The sequence below is a fragment of the Mus caroli genome, unplaced genomic scaffold (assembly GCF_978045245.1).
Source record: "Mus caroli unplaced genomic scaffold, Mus_caroli_1 scaffold_2, whole genome shotgun sequence".
Classification (NCBI taxonomy): Eukaryota; Metazoa; Chordata; class Mammalia; order Rodentia; family Muridae; genus Mus; species Mus caroli.
The window spans coordinates 102,697,619-102,714,254 of NW_028227257.1; the positions used below are offsets into that span (position 1 = coordinate 102,697,619).

The following is a 16,636-nucleotide window of genomic DNA, read 5'->3' on the forward strand; positions in this document are numbered from 1 at the left end:
TACATATGCAGCTAGAGACATGAGCTCTGGGGGGTACTGGTTAGTTCATATTGTTGTTCCACCTAGAGGGTTGCAGACCCCTTTAGATCCTTGGGTACTTTCTCTAGCTCCTACATTGGGGGCCCTGTGATCCATCCAATAGCTGACTGTGAGCATCCACTTCTGTGTTTGCTAGGCCCCGGCATAGCCTCACAAGAGACAGCTGTATCAGGGTCCTTTCAGCAAAATCTGGCTAGTGTATGCAATGGTGTCAGTGTTTGGAGGCTGATTATGGGATGGCTCCCCAGGTATGGCAGTCTCTAGATGGTCCATCCTTTCATCTCAGCTCCAAACTTTGTCTCTGTAACTCCTTCCATGGGTGTTTTGTTCCCAATTCTAAGAAGGGGCAAAGTGTCCACACTTTGGTCTTCATTCTTCTTGAGTTTCATGTGTTTTGCAAATTGTATCTTGGGTATTCTAAGTTTCTGGGCTTATATCCACTTATCAGTGAGTACATATCATGTGAGTTCTTTTGTGATTGGGTTACCTCACTCAGGATGATGCCCTCGAGGTCCATCCATTTGGCTAGGAATTTCATAAATTCATTCTTTTTAATAGCTGAGTAGTATTCCATTGTATAAATGTACCACATTTTCTGTATTCATTCCTCTGTTGAGGGGCATCTGGGTTCTTTCTAGCTTCTGGTTATTATAAATAAGGCTGCTTTGAACATAGTGGAGCATGTGTCCTTCTTACCGGTTGAAACATCTTCTGGATATATGTCCAGGAGAGGTATTGCAGGATCCTCCGGTAGTACTATGTCCAATTTTCTGAGGAACCTCCAGACTGATTTCCAGAGTGGTTGTGCAAGCTTGAAATTCCACCAACAATGGAGGAGTGTTCCTCTTTCTCCATATCCTTGCCAGCATCTGCTGTCACGTGAATTTTTGATCTTAGCCATTCTGACTGGTGTGAGGTAGAATCTCAGGGTTGTTTTGATTTGCATTCCCTGATGATTAAGGATGCTGAACAGTAGACCAATGGAATATAATTGAAGTCCCAGAAATGAACCCACACACCTATGGTCACTTGATCTTTGACAAGGGAGCTAAAACCATCCAGTGGAAAAAAGACAGCATTTTCAATAAATAGTGCTGGCACAACTGGTGTTATCATGTAGAAGAATGCGAATTGATCCATTCCTATCTCCTTGTACTAAGGTCAAATCTAAGTGGATCAGGGAACTCCACATAAAACCAGAAACAGTGAAACTTACAGAGGAGAAAATGGGGGAAAGCCTCGAAGATATGGGCACAGGGGAAAAATTCCTGAATAGAACAGCAATGGCTTGTGCTGTAAGATTGAGAATCAACAAATGGGACCTCATAAAATTGCAAAGCTTCTGTAAGGCAAAAGACACCGTCAATAAGACAAAAAGACCACCAACAGATTGGGAAAGGATCTTTACCTATCCTAAATCAGATAGGGGACTAATATCCAATATATATAAAGAACTCAAGAAGGTGGACTCCAGAAAATCAAATAACCCCATTAAAAATTGGGGCTCAGAACTGAACAAAGAATTCTCACCTGAGGAATACAGAATGTCTGAGAAGCACCTGAAAAAATGTTCAGCATCCTTAAACATCCTATTTTTAAATGCATGCCTCATACATATTTCAAATCGTTTGTTAAAGTGGGAATTGTGATTTGGGCATGGTGGCACACACCTGTACCCTGAGCACTCTGGAGGCCAATGGGGGAAAGACTGCCAGGAGTTCCAGACTAGCCTGGGCTACAGAAGGAGTTTAGTGCCCAAAGCATGGATTATTCAACCATAAGAGAATCTATGATATAGTATTTTCAATGATTTAGAAGTAAGCACGTAACCCAAATCTAAAATGCATAACTGCTGTGTAGCATTGACAGACGACAAGCCCACAATGGCATGCACCATTAATGACAACATGTGACACAATGGCCATGGACAGTCTCTGCTTCTAAGGTGTAGAGCAGAAAGTTAGTTTATTGAGGATTTCTACTTGAATGTACTTCCATGTTTTGGGTGCATGTTTTAGAGAAACATGTTATTTAAATTTTCTCCTCATGGAGGAAAGGGGGAGTGTTACTCTTTAATGAATATTTCATTTCATTTTTGGGAGATGAACAGTGGTGACTTCTGGGCACCAGGATCAACATGCTAATGCTGTCACCCTCTGACACTGTTCAGATAGCAAATGTGTGTTATGTATATTCTATTACAACATAATTTTAAAACATGTCTCCTCCATACTAAGAGGACATTCCAGTGTATTTAGGACATTATTTGAAAACAATATTTTCCTTAAAATAACTCTAAGTACAATATGAATATGCAATTAAATGCATTACTATAAAACATTGGTCGAAACCATGAAAATGCCTAAACCCACATTGGGATGTAGTTAAAAAACACTGCAGGCCCTAGCCGGCAGCGATCTGAGAGAGTGCTTTGATTTTATGCTTAACTTCATGACCTTATATAATGTAATGGTTTCTAGCTTGACTAGAAAGTTTAGAGATGACTTTTTATTGACTTTAGTCAAAGGAGAAGATTATTCAACAAGACCATAAACATTAAGCCTCTGGTATTTGGAAGTTGTATTAGATTGAATTTCAGGTATTATGTGTGGGATAAAGTGCTTTTATTATGATCTGTCTTCTTTTCAAGTCTCTATAGTTCCAGTTTAATGGCATAATAATAGCATGACTGGATTTACCAGCCGGAGTTATAAATATGTAACATTCATTTCTAGGTAATATATTACACACGTCTTTTATGAAGTAATAGTTACCCTTGATGTAGAAGCGGATATTTGATTTGAATAAATGATCCTGGAATTTATGAGACACTGTTAGTTATCCTCTCCTCCCAGGTGCTGAAGAGCTTTTGCAAGATGTCAGAGTTGGGTAAATAATAATTGGTCTTCAAGAATCTCCAGTTTGTATGATAGTCATTTTAAAAATTCAACTTAAGACCCTTAAGGCAGCGACGTGCTCCATTTTTTTTTAACTATACCTGTTGCTTAGCCACATTTTCCTAAAGAACAGCTCATGTTCTTTTGATAAATTGTCACTCCATTCTGGGGGTTTTGCTGAAACCATCTTCATATGCCTCAATGTTTATCTAATTACTATATATTTTTTAAATATGCTTCCATTCCTTTTGGAGTTCAGGTGTCTGATTCATGTATTTTTGAATACTGTTTCAATCCACAGAGTAAAGAAAAGACTATATAAATTTTTATAACAAGAATCAACTTAACATTATAACACAAATAATGATCAGAACTGCACAGAAGTCAAAAGGTTTGTAGTCAGAGCTAGCTATGTTATAAGTAGTGCCAATATATGTTTTGTTCTGCAAAATCAGTTATTTATAGAGAAAATGATACACATATTCATGTTCATGAAAAAAAAAATAGAGTCTGACTCCCTGCGGTATGACATTTAATCCCAATTCATTTGAGGCTCCTCAATCCTGAGAGTTCTTGAAAGCACTGAAATTTTACAGTTTGATGAAGTATGGACAATGTGGACAGTGTTGGGGTCTTTGGTTCTTCCTGGTCCTTGGTGCAGTCTTTCTGTGGGTGCTATACCAAGTATGGGCACCATTGATTGACTGCCATTTTCTGTCTTCATTTCCTTATTCACAGAGTTGCATTAAGGCAAGTAGATAGCCCCACATCTGAGACCATCCTAATTTAAAAGAAGAGTCACACTAACTTTTTAAAATCCATAAATAGGCATTCCGTGCTACTGGATTTTAGCTAGTATTGTTGATTTTCCACATCTGTGAATTCCACATCTGCGAGTTCTACATCTAGATCCAACCAATTGAAGATCAACAAACTCTGTAGGAAAACACGTCATGAGCAGTGAATATATATGGAATGGCAGGCACTCCCCTCATATTCCCTAAGCAGTGCAGGAGGGAAACTGTTTATATTGTATATGGGTTGAAAATAACCGAGAAAGCCTTGAAAGTATGTAGGAGGATGTGTCTAGGCTATTTGCAGATACCATGCACATTGGAGACTTGGTGCAAACATACATTGTGGTACACAAAGCAGGGCCTGGAACCAGTTGTCCCTTACATGCTAAAAAATTAATGCTCATGCACGAATGGTATGCTGAGGAGAAAACAGCTTCTTTGTGCAGTTTTGTAAAGCTGTGTTTATTGAATGATTGATTAAAAATGAATGTAGCTCGAGGATTTCTCCCTTATGGATGCTCTTGGCACTTACATGAGCCACGTGCTAGGAGGCCAGTCCTGTTGACTCATGGGCTTCTTCTAACATAGCCTGCTCTCTACAGAGTTCTTTATTCTGGACTGTCAACTAAATAGAATAATACAATATGTCATTTTTTTTGGATGACTGACTTCTTGAATTTGTTAACCTTGTATTTTCAAAGCTTATCCATGCTGTAGCACATACTAGTACAGTTCTTTGTCTTTATAGCCAAATAATATTCCACTCTATGGTTTTATCACCTTTGATCATTCATCTGTCTGTTTGATTGGCGCATTATCTGTGAAAAACCTGTTGTTTCTACCTTTGGGCTGATATAAATACTGCTTCTATTAACACACCTGTATGAATTTTATGTTACTTGTATTATAATTTCTATTGGGTATATAGTTAGAAGTGTAATTCCTGAGTTACAGAGTAAATCTATGTCTAATTGACAGCTGAATTATGTTTTTCAAAGTCATAGCACCATTTTACATTGGTCCTAAGAGTACAAGGGGTCCCTCCTTCAGCTCAGCATCTCAATTAATGACTCCCCATGTTTGTGGCTAGGAAATAACATTTCTTTAGGATTTTCATTTTTACGACCCAAATGGCCAGTAGTGTCCATCATTTTTTCATGTGCTTTTTAACTTTTGTTTATCAGACTTAGGGAAACATTGATTCAAATAATTTCTCCTTTTATATGAGTATGTGTATGGTATATTGTGGGGATGGGGTACACACAATTGAACATGCAGATGTGCGTGCCCTTCTGTGTGCACAAGTGAAGACCAAAGCAGGACTTTGAGTGTCGTCCTCAATTACTCTCTGCCATATTGCATCGAGATAGGGTCTCTCGCCGAGCAGGAGGTTTGCTGACCCAGCTGCATTGGCTGGCCAGTAGTGCTGGGTTTATAGGTGTATGGAGCCAAGCCTGGAAAGTCATTGCTTCTGGGATTCCAATTCAAATGCTCATGATTTCAGAGAAATCTTCCAAGCTCCCCTTTTCTCATTCTTTATTAGTTCTTTCTCATTCTTTATTTAGTTTTTTTTGTTTATGGAATTTTAATAAACAAAGAATATCTATCCAAACCCCATGTTGAAATTCTTTATCACTTAGGATTTGAAAATATTCTTCCCATTCTGTGGTCTATCTTCACTTTCTTAATAGTGCCCTTCAAAGCAAAACATTTTTAAATCATGATGGAGTTCTGTTCCTCTTTTTTCCCTTTTGTTGTTATGCTTTTGACATCATATGCATGAATTCTCCACTAAATCCAAAATTCTGACAATTTACACCTATGTTTTCTTATGACATCTTCATAATTTTAGTTACTTTGATATATTTGTAGCTAATCTTCAGCTAACTCTCACATAGCACTGTTTGTACTTGATTGTAGAGGATCGGTAAATGGGATGGAGTCAACCTCCCTGACCTATGACTATGTGATGACTCTTCCTTGTGATTTCAGGGGCATTGTATCCCACTGTCACTAACCAACCCAGTCAGCCAGAGATAGAAAGCAGTGGTCGTGAGAGAGGAAAGTAGCATCACCAAGTTTGTGAAGCAGGATGAGTCAGAGGTTTGGATGATGACTAACACTCACAGATGGTTTCAATCAAAAGCTTACAACTTCCCGGATCCAACATTCAATCTTCTCCCTTCCCAGAATATTTTCTTCAATTCCAGCTGCTGAAATAGTGTGTCTCTAAGTCAGTGTTCTCAGGATGTGTTTTAACAGGCAAATTCCTGTCAGCTCATGGCAATTTTGTATCCTCTACTAAAAAATTCAAGTAGATATAGTTGCACATCAGTGTCATGCCTTGCTGGCATTAATGACTCCTGGTTATACAGTTACTTCGGTGAAATAAAGCCAGAGTAAAACAAAAAACAATTGAGAGGGGACAGTGCCACTGAGAGCTATTCAGGATTGTTTCCAGTGCAGTTGTAGAGCAGTTGTCTCACCATCAATTTCAAAAAAGTAGGTTGAGTTACTCTAACTATAATTCTTTAGAGTAAAGTTTAGTGGTGAACCTAGGTCCTGGTCACAACTAGCTACACAGCTTTAAGTTAGCTGGCTATAATTCAACTTAGCTGTGGATTGACAATGATGGGTGATAAAGTCCTCTATAGAATTTGATGATGATGATGATGATGATGACTGACGACGACTTTAGAGCCATCAATATAGCTTAGTTGGTAAGGATGCTTTCTGTCAGTGTTGATGACCTACCTAAGTTGGAGCCCCTAAACAACAGTAGAAATAGAGAAAGACTCAGGTAAGTTTTCTTCTGACTTCCATGAGTCTCAGTCTCTCTCTCTCTCTCTCTCTCTCTCTCTCTCTCTCTCTCTCATACACACACACACACACACACACACACACACACAAAATACATGCAAAAAGAAGTAATTTGATATTTAAGAAAAAGTTTCCTTGACATCCAGCATGAATCAAGTTCAGGGCTGGAGGCATCCCTCCTTCCTCCTCTAAGAGGTGGGTTGGCTCTACCCTGTGCCCCAGGTCCATTGCCCGAGGCCCCACCCACCTCCTACTCCTGGCCTCTCCTGGAGCTGCCACTCCCTGCTGGCCCACAGTCTGACACATCCCCAGTCTCCTGTGGTTGCCTCCCCAGGCATGCAAGCCACACTATAGCAGCAGCAAGACACAGCAAGCTTGACTTCACGCTGGGCACCAAAGCTGATGGTGAGGCCATTCTGCAAAGCCTTCAATCCATTTTTCAGGAGGAGAGGATGACAGTCAGTGTACACCTGGCAGGACCCTGGATACTTAGCAACTTACGCAAACAAGAAATTGGCAGCTTTGCCAATTTGAGAATTTATCCATATGGATTGGTGTTGCTGAACCTTCAGAGTTACGACAGTAATAAGCAAGGCAAACAAGAAACTGACAGCCCTTTAGAAGAAAAAAAAATGAAAGGATTGAGTCAAGACAGTCTTGGGTAGGTGAAGCGATTACGACCCATAGTTCAATGGGTGGCGATTGACAGATACTGGCCTATTGATGATGGGTGCATGGTTGAGTATGACATAGATGAAGTGGTGTATGATGAAGATTCACCCTATCAGAACATCAAAATTCTACACTCAAATCAGTTTGGAAATGTTCTCATCCTCAGCAGGGGATGTTAACTTACAGAGAGTGACTTGGTGTATATCCAGGCCATCATGGGCGATGTTAAAGAAGACTGCACTGGCAAAGATATATGGATTTGAGTAGATGGCAATGGAGGCATATTAGGTGACATTGTCAAACTGAAACAAAAGATGGTCTCTATGGTAGAGATTGACCAAATGGTAATTGGTGGATGTAAGAAATGCATGTGGAGATGTCTTAGACAATCTTAAAGAGGCCTGCTATTAGGTTGTTATAGAAGACTGTATCCCAGTACTGAAAGGGACGCCGAAGATTGGAGACAGTCTGAGTATGTGGTTGATGATTTGACAGCTGTCCTTATCTCTACATCTCCAGAAGATTACACAAGGCAGTGCCTCAGACTGATTCTCCACCTGTCGATGAAGGTTCTGAAACAGGACAGAAAATACTTCACACAGAAGAACTGTGTCAACTTGATTGAAGCCCTGTCACTCTATGAAGAACAGCTGGGGCGCTTGTATTGCCCTGTGGAATTTTCAAAAATTGTGGGTATTTTACACTGTTTGGAAGAAAGCTAAGCCTTAAAGATGAGCATTCCTTGAGTGACATGTGCTTTAAGCCACCTTCTTGACCTCCATATGCCATATATGCCATCAAATGAGTCAGGTGACTGTTCATGAATTCCTTCAAGTGGTTTTCCTTTTTAATTATTATTTTTAATTTTAAATCGCCAATGGGGATATATATAGAGTTAGGGTGTTAATTTTTAAAAGTCAGCTGTAGGACAGTTAGACAGCTTAGCAAAGTCTGCAGAATGCACTGACCCCCTATGATGTGGTTTTAATATCTTTTTTCCCTCTGTGTGGGGTTTGGGTTTTTGTTTTTGTTTCAGTTGACCTTTAATTTAGACATGTGCAGAAATGAACATCAGTGTTTTGTTCTGGAGAGAAGTTCCTGATAGTATTTCTCCCCTCTCACCCCCAAATTGACTTAGATATTAAAGTTTGGCTTTTAAAAGAGAGGAAGGGAGGGAGGGAGGGAGGGAGGGAGGGAGGAAGGAAGGAAGGAAGGAAGGAAGGAAGGAAGGAAGGAAGGAAGGAAGGAAGCATTTCCTCTCTTACCTGTCTGTGTCAATCAGAGTTCTAGTGCTGTGAAGAGACACAATGAACAAGGGAGGTCTTATAGGAGAATGCATTTAACTGGGGGCTTACTTAACAGTTTCAGAAGTGTAGTTCATTACCATCATGGCAGGGAGCATGGCAGCATGCAGGCAGGTGCTAGTGCAGTACCTGATGGTTCAATGGATCCATAGACAGAGAGATTCAGGGCATGGGTTTTTGAAACGTCAAAAACATACTTCCTTCAACAAGGCCACACGTCTGAATTCTTCTAGTCCTATCAAATAGTGTCACTCCTTGGTGACTAAATGTTCAAATCTATTAGCCAATGGAGGACATTCTTATTCTAACGACCACAGTTTTTTAGAAGTAATTTAACTGGCTTTTGATTTGGGTTCGCACCCTTGAATGTAGCATTAAAACATGTAATTGCTCTATTTGAATGTAACTAAATTCTGAATTACTCTGTTGCTATGTTTGATGTGGCCACACATGTTTGTGATGACATTGCTCTTACTGCAAGAACACAGGCACAATGTTTATATTTTTCACTTTGCAAAATGTCATTTCTCAAGAATTATACATGACTCAAGGATTCAAGGTAGAACAGAGTTCTTTTCTGTCCTTTTGTCTCTTACTATCTACAAATTAATATTACAGCCAGACAAAAGCCTGTTTCCTTCACATTTGTTGTTCTTTGTCCTTGGGCCCATGGGGATATGCAGACTAAATGTCTGTTTACAGACACAGGCAGATAGAGCTTTGTAGCTTCTGTCACTCTTTTGGTACCTGCAATTATTTTTATAAACAGTTCTAAAAGATATACATTTCTCAGCTCCAGCAGCTACCCTGTGGAGTAGAACAAGATATAAGAAGTGCAGCCATTGAAGATCTGGATTGCTTTCATTTATTACCAAGCACTGAGAACTTTACCCGAGATATAAGATACAATTTGCTAAGCGCATGAAACTCAAGAAGAACGAAGACCAAAGTGTGGACACTTTGCCCCTTCTTAGAATTGGGAACAAAACATCCATGGAAGGAGTTACAGAGACAAAGTTTGGAGCTGAAATGAAAGGATGGACCATTTAGAGACTGCCATACCTGGGGATTCACCCCATAATCAGCCTTCAAACGCTGACACCATTGCATACACTAGCAAGATTTTGCTGAAAGGACCCAGATATAGCTGTCCCTTGTGAGGCTATGCCGGGGCCTAGCAAACACAGAAGTGGATGCTCACAGTCAGCTATTGGATGGATCACAGGGCCCCCAATGTAGGAGCTAGAGAAAGTACCCAAGGAGCTAAAGGGATCTGCAATCCTATAGGTGGAACAACAATATTAACTAACCAGTACCGCCCCCCCACATACCCCCCGGAGTTTGTGTCTCTAGATGCATATGAATCAGAAGATGGCCTAGTTGGCCATCGGTGGAAAGAGAGGCCCATTGGTCTTGCAAACTTTATATGCATCAGTACAGGGGAACGCCAGGGCCAAGAAGTGGGAGTGGGTGGGTGGGGGAGTGGGTGGGGGAGCGTGAGGGGGGCTTCTGGGATAGCGTTGGAAATGTAAATGAAATAAATACCCAATTGAGAAAAAATAAATAAATGCAAGTTTCAAAAAAAAAAAAAGAAACAATGAAGTGCTTTTCACATTATTCATTAAGCCTCCCTGTATTAGAAATAATTGATCATTGCATTATTCTCAGTGTTTTCAAGATGAGTCAATATATTTGGTCCTAGCTATCCAGTGAGAGTGAGAGAGCATGATTCACCTCTCCCTACTGCTCACTTAACACTGAGACACGGTACCTTGCTTCTGTTTCCTTCTGGTTGAGGTTGGTCACTCTGCATCCTGGCTGACTGATGCTTTCAGCATCCAGGAGGGACTGTAAAACGGAGCTTGTTGGTGGGTGGAAGGAGAATCACGAATGAAAGTCAGCCTGTTTCTCCAAGGGGAGGTATCTTATCCTGCAGATGTCAAGGCTAGAAGACAGAATTTCTGGGACATTCTTATAAATATATACTACATTCAGCACTTCTAATATCATCAGAAAATACAAAAAACCCCTCTCAGTAGAAATGCTCTAAAGCAGAGCTTCTCAGTCTGCAGAGAGGCAGCCTCCCGTTGCATAGATCTCAGGTGGAATCTGAGATGACACAGTCGTCATCTAACAGGCTCCCGGCATTGGATGCTATGGTTCCATCCCTGGTATCCAAGACCAGTGTGGACCAGTCTTGCAGTTTACCCCTCTGAATTCAGAAGCCGAAAGAAGAATTTGTCAGGGAGAAAACAGATGCTTGCTCCTGTAGATGCTGAAAGGATACAGAGGAGGCTTTAAGAGGCCCAGGAGAGATGAATGCACTGTCGAAACCCCTGGCAAACCTTCACCTGTCACTGTAGCGCATTCTCTGTGGGGGCTGAGAGTGCTCAGACAGGTACATAAGGAGCATTATATTTTTACAACTTCAGCACCAAGTTTCTGAAGGAAACACAGGAGAGAAACTGATGGAGCAATTGTGCATAGTAAAACATACTGGGAAGCAAGCTGCTACCGAAATATGGGATCATTGCATTAGCTTCTCTTGAATGGGTATGAAGCAACATCTCTTCATTTCAGATAATGTATCAACCACAGACCAAAGCAATGATTCCACCCAAGTGTAGCTTGGTGAGCCGGCGAATTTAATTTGATTACTTAGAGAAGCATGGACAACTTGGGGGTGGCTGCATCACCAAACATAAATATAGTTCCCCCAGCTCTTGTTAACTAATTGTATATTCCTGGGCAGGGTGGGCCTCTTTTTGCAAGTACACTGCCTCATGTGCCCTCCTTCTCGCCCTCAACAAAGGAAGCAGATTCTGTGCTCAATCACTAGGTGGTCAGAGAGCACAGTACTGTCCTCTTTAGCACTTTGTGATAAAGCAAATGCAAAGCAGGATACCCAGTTAATATTCAATTCCATACGGACAAAAATAACATCAGTAGGCACTGGCAATCAGGTACAGTGTAACATGTTTATATGTAAAAATTATGTGTTGTTGATTTGAAATCCACATTTAATCGGACACCCTGTATTTTATCTACATTTAAGTGTAAACATCTCAGAATTTTACAGTAAGGAGATACAGATGAGAAGCACCTCTTGAGCTTGTGTTTCCCTTGTGTTTAGAACGCAGTCTCCATCAGTGTGAGCTCTGGTGGGCGTTTCAGTTGTTGTTTCTGGGAAATTGCCATCGGTTGCATGGCACTGACAGTAAATAGTTACCGAGTGAGTGAACGAAGGTGAGAGATAAAAATCTTAGGGAGTGTTCTGCACAGTAATGAACAGGGCTGACATTTCGATACTTGTTTGTAAATATAAGAACAGATAGAAAGGATTACATTATTTCTCTCTGCACAACAGATCTTGAGTAAATGTTTAAAAAATGTTCGCCATGGCAGATATGGTGCAAAGTCTGGCTAAGGTGTTGAAAGTGGAATTTTTATGCATGTTGACAGTTGTACATCACCAGCTCATTAGAATTTTAAAGAGTAATTCTCGGGTCTTTAGCTGATTAATAATTTGAGGATTTAAAGTGTAGTGTGTAGCACAAACTGATGTGATTTGGAATATATTTTGAAGCAAAATCACTTCAGAGCTCATTTTTCACCGGAGGGAGACATGACAGAGGTGCTGATTGCTGGAGTCTTGCTGGAGCCCGCTGGCGGGTGCCACAGTGAGGACAGGTGGGGTTCATCAGCATCACCCCAATCTCCATTCACATTTAAATCAGTGGAGAGAGCTGATTGGGCTCTCTCAGACTTAACCACCTTTGATAAAATGATGCTCTTGTTAGCGTTCTTGAAAGTGAGACCTGTGACAAGAAAGGATTTGGTGTAGTCTGGAGACAGCAAGGCCACCTTTTCAGAGGTCACTGTAAGCAAGCCTGCTGCCTACAGAATAACACTTGGTCTAATGAGCCCAGACCTGAGGGCATTTGGCTCTCTTTGTCCAGATGAGGAGGTTGAGGTATAGAGAATAAGTAGTAAGCTGATAGAGTGTTAGGAAAATGGAATTTAAACTTGAGTCTGTACTATCACACTGCATACCAGCTTCTTCTGAGAATTATAGAACTCCAAAACTTCATGGACTTTTATCTTTAAAGTAAATGAAAATAATTACAGTTATATCATATAATATAAATCTAACTCTAGTTCACATGACAATATTAAATAACCTCTAATCTTGGTCACTAGTGCTGTCTCTCCATTCTCATATTTTCCACTCCTCTTCTGCCTTATTCAGGAGGGTGGAAGCCTCCTTCTGTATTTTCTTAAGGTGCTGTTAGCACCTTACCTGGGCCAATCAGTTAACATCTGGACAGGTCATTGATGCTGTATGTAGAACAGTTGATGGGAACATAGTAAAGGCAGTCTTTTCAGAGGTATTCCCAGGGTTAAGGGAGCCAATGGGAGAGTGTAGAGGGCTAGAGACTAGCAGCATCAGGAATCACTTCTGCAGGAGCATGGGACAATAGGGAAATGTCACTAGTAAATGTTGAGGACTGGGGTCACAAGAGAAGAACACCAGAATGTAAGGGGCTGCTGTCTTCCAGAACATATACAGCCAAATTGCTGCCATTAGCTAGATGTTAACCTAAGGTCCAGGGCAAAACAGCCAAGCACACACTTGGCCCATCCCCAAACCACTGCAATGTCTTGCTGGGGACCAACAGTGACTCAATTAGAAGCTAGAAAAGATGGAAACCACTGTTTCAGTCCACAGTACTAGTCTCCCAGGCATGGCTCAGGGTGGAGAAGAGAGAATATAAGTATCAAATAACATAATAACGATGCAAATATATAATCATGATAATATAAATACAAACAAGGTTGGACTATGGGGTTTCCTTTGAACACTCATTCTCCTAAGAAGTTAGCAGACCCTTTCCAATGGCTTTTTAAAAACCACTTATATTCAGTTTATTATTCCTTCATGTATAAATATAATATGTCATCCTGCAGATGTACAATAATGTAGAATCTCAATGAAATTGGATTCCAGAAGTCTTTTTATTGCCTCAGAGCCCAGGAATAATTCTCTTCACCCACAGTCAACCATTGGTATCTACAGGGTTTTGGTTCTAGAATCCGCAGAAGTGCCAAAGCTCACAGATGTGCAAACTTCTCATGCAAAATGGCTAAGCATTTGTGTCCAACATACATATATAACCCTGTGTACTCTAATCTCTAGATTAATTATAACACGTGATATTATGTAAGTCCTGTGATAACAGTTGCTCCACATTGTTGTTTGTGGAATAGTGACTAGAAGGCAAGCCTGCACAAGGTCAGGTCACACACACCTGTCATAATCTAATGGCGTAGTCAAGAAGGAGACAGGGTAGACAAGAGTTTGAATAGTGAGAGCTGAGGGTGTCCTAGGATCTTTGAAATTGTAGGAGACTGTCTCTGCCTATGTGTCTCTTTCAGCTGGTGTAGGGATTGGCATTTGACAATTCAAGCAAAAATTCAAGTTTTGCTCTTCTTTCCCCTTTTCTGAGATTAAGAATATTTCTGATTTGTGGTAAGTTGAAAACATGTATAGTGTAACTAGGGATATGGAAGGGCAAATGTTCTTAATGTTCTACACACATTTGTAAGTTGGTAGAACAAAATGAAGAAGACAGAATCCAGACTATTTTCTTTATTAGTATGTTTTTTTAAATTTTCAGGAATGTGAACACTTATCATGGTTCCATGAGTGTAATGGTTAATCTCAATAGTCAACTTGATGACACCTAGAATTCCCTGGAATATGGGGCTCTAAACGTGTATGTGTGGGAGTTATCTTGATTATGTTGGTTGAAATGGGAAGACCCAGCAACTGTGGGTAGCACCATTCCCTGGCCTCGGAACCTGTACTGTATAAAACAGAAAAAAAATGAGTTAAGCACAGCATTGATTGCTCTCTACTTCTTGATTGTGGATGCAGCCTCAGGCCCCTCCACCATGGCTTCCCAACCAGTTGCTTTAAGTTGTGAATCAAAATGAACTCTTCCTTAAGGTGCTTCTATTGGGGAATTTTATCACAGAGACAGTATAAGTATCTTAGGACACCATGGCTGGGTCAGAAGAGGAGAGCCACATGATATGAAGTTTAAGTTAAATAGAATTATGGTCAAGAGATGCATTGTATAGCATGGTTATAAAAGTTAGTAGCAATATATTGCAGCTTTCAAAGACATGTAGGAGTTAGATGTGGAGAGGGGAACTTTTGTCCCAGGGACAGAGAAGTTTTTCAGTGACCACTATTGAAAGTACAATTGGGACCATCCTTAGAGTTACATGGGTACTCACAGAACAGCCTATGACAGTGAGGGATTTTTCTTCCTTTTTAATAAAGGTTTTCACTTGATTTTCCAGACTAGTCAGAACTATGTGTGAAGCAACAAAACTTTTCAGGAAATGCTGTTCCCTTAGTTTCTAAGTGTATTCCAAACTTGTGAAGCTTCCTGTCTCTGGTCTTTTCCCGACCCTATCTCACTTTACATGTAGATCTCTCTGTTTTATACCTTCTCTTATTCTTTTATTTCTATATTATAAAAGCAACTTGCCTTTGTGACAAAGCCCTCTTGGAGGCAGAGAAGGGTAAGAAAATGAACTGAAAGAAGTAGAACCCTTCTTAGTGGTGTAGGCATGAGAAAGGACTACTGGTGTTCATGTCACATTTGCAGGAGAGCTGTTGTAAGCCCCACTCTAAGAATGAAGAAATATAGAGTTTATATAGAGTCATATAGAGCTTATATTGTTTGTAAAACAGTGTGATGTTTGCAGGAATTGAACAGATACTTTGAAAATTCTTGCACTAACATGCATAACTCACCTTATATTTTCTGCTAAACTCATAAGTATTGGGTGAGTATACTGAAGTTCAGAGTGGATCTCATATCTTACCGCCCACACAGCTAGCATGCATGAGAGCTATAATTTGGACCCTCTGTATTCACATCATTTTTTTAGGGAACTGTCAATACTTCTCTGATCTCCGCCTTATTATAAGGAGATAAATTCATAATAGTAAAATAGCTAACTTCTTATTTATTAACTGGATAGTACTGCAGGAACATTATTGATAAGAAATAAGGAAATATTAATAGGGCTAGAGAGATGGTTTATCTGTTAAGAGTGTTTGGTGCTCCTGTAAAGGGCCTGAGCTCTGTTCTAAGCATCCGTGTGCAGAGGCCCACAACTGCCTGTGGCTCGGGATCTAGGAGATGGAATGCCTCCTTGCCTTGTGAGTACCTCACAAATGGGCACAAATCTACCTACAGATACACAGACACATCTGTAATTTAAAACAGCATCAGTTTTAGAAGAGGTGGTGAAGAGTTAGTTCCATGGTGAAGAGTATTTACTGCTCTTGTAGAGGACCTGGATTCGGCTCCTAGCACCCACATACTGACTCACAGAAATCTATCATTCCACTTCCAGGGTGATCAGACACCGTCTTATGGCCTCTGAAGGCAGTGCAGGCACACAGTACACCACATGTGTATAGGTTAAATGCTCATATACATAAAAATAAAAATAAATAAATAAATCTTTAAAAAAACGAGTTTATCATCAATACAAAAGAAAAGGGGGGTTCAACATGACAGGACTTGCTGAGCCTCAGCTTGAAAGATGCCAGTTAGTCAGTCACCGATACTAAAATGCAGCCATGAAGGTCATGTCTACACCTTTGACATAGAGAGACGCGGGGTTTGGGGTGTGAGTCAAGAGAATGACAAACTGCAAGCAACCCTAACAACCAGAATTCAGAATACAGGTGACAGCATAGCGTTATTTCTCCACCAGTTTCCAGCTCAAGTGTCACTCATAGTTACTGGCATGGCTTTAAAGAAAGTGTAATGATACCCAGCCACCTGGGCGAGCTTCTAATAGTTTGAATCAATTCCTTCATGATTGGCTTCTACTCAGGCACCCATGGGAATCCTTGATAGCCCTTAATCATGTCCAGTAACATCCACTAAGAGGGAGGGAGAGTATACTGCATCAGTAGGAAGCATGGCTTTGATGGATGTGTGGACACTGACTTCTAATATGAAGCCAGCCTACAGATAATTGAAACGACTGAGAGAAGGAGGTAGTGTCGTTCTGT

General features: G+C 40.5%; 1 protein-coding gene and 1 pseudogene across 4 annotated transcripts in view; both read left to right on the top strand.

The window, feature by feature from the left end:
- Positions 1-16,636, top strand: part of Znf385b (zinc finger protein 385B) — a 402,760-nt gene that overhangs the window by 155,853 nt on the left and 230,271 nt on the right. The window lies entirely within an intron of this gene.
- On the top strand, positions 6,991-7,954 carry LOC110289341 (spermine synthase pseudogene; annotated as a pseudogene).